Source organism: Euprymna scolopes, chromosome 29, assembly GCF_053919585.1.
Source record: "Euprymna scolopes isolate OS-2025 chromosome 29, ASM5391958v1, whole genome shotgun sequence".
Classification (NCBI taxonomy): Eukaryota; Metazoa; Mollusca; class Cephalopoda; order Sepiida; family Sepiolidae; genus Euprymna; species Euprymna scolopes.
This window is the reverse complement of record NC_136510.1, coordinates 104936947-104940384: the sequence shown is the minus strand read 5'-3', so window position 1 is coordinate 104940384 and position 3438 is coordinate 104936947. Positions and strand designations below refer to the sequence as shown.

General features: G+C 33.2%; 1 pseudogene; it reads right to left on the bottom strand.

The window, feature by feature from the left end:
• Positions 1-814: 814 nt before the first annotated feature.
• Positions 815-933, bottom strand: LOC145252916 (5S ribosomal RNA; annotated as a pseudogene).
• Between the last annotated feature and the right edge of the window lie 2505 nt (positions 934-3438).

The following is a 3438-nucleotide window of genomic DNA, read 5'->3' as shown; positions in this document are numbered from 1 at the left end:
AAATTATGACCTTGATACCTCAAGTAACAGCAGGAAGCTGGCTACTCCACCAGACTAGATGGATTCTTGTCGTGGAATCCACTAAAACCAAAAGATAAAAAGAAATATATACTATAACATATTTAAATGGATAGGATAATTATGTTCTCAACGTCTTTACTAAATCAGTGTTTGAGATGTAAAACAGAACTTTAATGGAATATTTTGATATCTGTGTGTTTCATATAGCTGTTCTTAAACCTAAACGTGGGTTTCATGAACAAAGCTTCTTTCTTAGAACTGCACTCCTGTGGAATTGTCTTCCGTTTACTTGCTTTCCAACTGACTACAATATGGTCGTTTTCAAGTCCAATGTAAATAAGTTTTTCATGGGCCGTTCCCCTTAAGTAATCCAATTTACCAAATTTCCAATACTAACGATTATGACGAGATTATTACGAACACTCATTAACTCTTATCCTCGAGTGGCCTCCGGGCCTTGATAAATGGCGACTTCTTTGTAAAACAAAATGTTAACTCCAGGAAGTGGGACCTTTGATTTCTGAGAACTTCGACTGAAGTAAAATAAAACAAAACTGTGAAATACATCCAATGTAAACGAGTTGCTTTTGAAATAAGAAAAGTTAACATCAATTTAATTGTGTGTGCAGTCAGCAACAACCCTATTCGGGGTTTAACCGGCTTCCTCCGAAGGAGGAAGTTTCATGGGAGTAAGAAATTCACGAGCGGTCCCCAGTCGCGTGTATATCCCCGTTAGGGGAGATGACGACATAAGGTTTTTGCAACTTTTTGCAGGGAGGTGTCGACGTCCTCCTACATACAGCACCTAGACTTCTCAAATTGGTCACCCATTATAGTAATGACCAGGCTCAACGTTGCTTAACTTCGCTGATCTGACGGGAACCGGTGTGTCAACATGATTATGCCGTATATCAATTTAATTGAACATTGTTAGAATAATTTTTTTTTTACAAATGGCTCACCACTTATCGAGACCCAGAGGCCACCTGAGGATAAGGGTTAATATGTGTGCGATAGCTATTGGGACAATAGCGTAGTAACTGTTAGTATATATTATTTCATTATTGAATTTTTTTTTTTAGGTGAGTCATTTGTTTATTTTTATTTATTTATTTATTTATTTGCCGACTATTATCTTTATCTTTTGTTTAGCTGTTGTTTCACGACGTTTCGGCCAACTATTCCTCTGGCCTTCGTCAGGTTGTTAATCGCGACGGGATAGGAATGCTGAATCTTCAACTGTATTTTCAGTAATTACTGCCTTCCATAGTTGTTGTCGTCGATACAGTTAAAGATTCATCATTCCTATCCCGTCGCGGTTAATAACCTGACGAAGGCCAGAGGAATAATTGGCCAAAACGTCGTCGAAAACAACAACTAAAAATATGAGGATAATAGTTTGCATACAAATCGTCAGTAGTTGGTATAATTCGTTTATCTAAAGAGGACGATTCAGTAAGAACTTGTTTACGTTGGACTTGAAAATGGCAATATTGTAGACAACTGGGACGCAGACCAGCGGAACAGAGTTCCACAGGCGGGTAGTCCGAGGAAAGAAACTTGGTGCATAAACCTAAACGTGGATTCTATGAACAGATAGAGAGTGGGGGAAATTATTGATTGTGGTTTTAGCTAACCCAATTGTTCTTTATGAAAGTTTGGCAAGGGGAAACCATAGATTGGAGCTCAGACGAGCACATGCCATTGTATATTACTGCTATGCATTCTGTGGATGTCTGGTGTGGAATAAAATGTACTTATGTAGTTGGTTAATGTAGTTTCTGAATATATCTGATTATTTATAAGCTGTGCATTAAATTATAAATATTTGATGATTTCCATTTAATTGCTGCAATATTAATGTTTAATTCGTGGATATTTAATGGTGTTTCTTTAATTGCTTTAATGCAATTATTTTACGGATTTATATTAATGGTTTCGTTTATTGTTGCGCTGAAAATGTTTACCTTGTAAATATTTAATACATTTTGTTTTATTGCTTCAATATGGATATTTAATTGATATTTATGGGGTTTGTTTAATTGTTTAAAATGTAAACGTTTAATTTGTGGATTATTAATGGGGTCAGTTTAATTGTCTAAAATGTAAAAGCTTAATTTATGGATATTTAATGGGGTTTGGTTAATTGTTTGCAATGTAAATGTTTACTTTGTGATTATTTAATGGGGTTTATTTAATTGTTCACAATGCAAATGTTTAATTCGTAGATATTTAATGGGTTTTGTTCAGTTGTTTTAAATGCAAATGTTTGATTTGTGGATATTTAATGTTTTTTTTTTCATGTTTTTAAATGTAAAAATTTCATTTGTTGAAATTTAATGGGATTTGTTAAAGTGTTTACAATGTATAAGTTTAATTCTGGATATTTAATAGGGTTTGTTCGTTTAAAATGTAAATATTTAATTTGTGGATATTAAATTGGATTGTTTAATTGTTTAAAATGTAAATGATAAATTTGTGGATATTTAATGATTTTGTGAACGTTGTAGATAGTTAATAAAGTCACACGTGTTCAATTGTTTATCTATTAATACAGGGTTACCCCCCAAAAAATAAAAGAAGCCATCTAGAACATATGCTGTAGAACGGAGAATAATAAAAAAAAAAGGCCAAATACCCTAGTGTTTTGATGTAATGTTATAAATATAATAAACTAGTTATGACCATTCGGACAAAACACTAGGAAACGGGGCCTAATTAGAGTCGGGCCCGTTTTTTTTTTGGCGGGGGGAGGGATGCACCCTGTATTTGCTATTTCTCTCAGAGAATATTCAAATGAAAATAACTGCAATCGACAAGTTATGTATTTATATAGCCATAATAAAACCAGCTCAATTAAATCTAATTTATAAAACTTACTATGTCTGTCTATTCTTCTGTCTCCATATTTTCAAACTCTATCTCCTCCGAAACTAAAAGGCGTAGTGCGGCGCTAGGGACCTCAAATGACTGGATTTTTATTAACTGTTTTTTTATGTGTCTTTAGTCGACTAAAATTGTTTTTAAGGGGTCAAAATTGAAAAAATCGTTATACATTTTTGTATATTTATCTTAGTTTATTTTTAGCAGTTCATATGCGTGTCATTTTGGTATTGTAGTAAAGTCATTAGCTTTAAATGCTACAGATTTGGCTTCGGTTTCGATTCTAGCTGACAGCACCTAAATATTTTTTTTCCTTTTGAAATCACGTCTCTATAATAATATCTATGAAATCTGGATGAATTAGAATATCATATTTAAGCGTATTTCACGACCGGACAAAGCCGAGTGTCTTCCGCTAGTAATTCAATTTGTTTCTCAAATTTTTAAACCTGCTAGATATTTTTTCCAGTTACATTTAATTTCTAGAGATTTTGATGTTTCAGTTACAGACATTTAATATATACATAAACATTA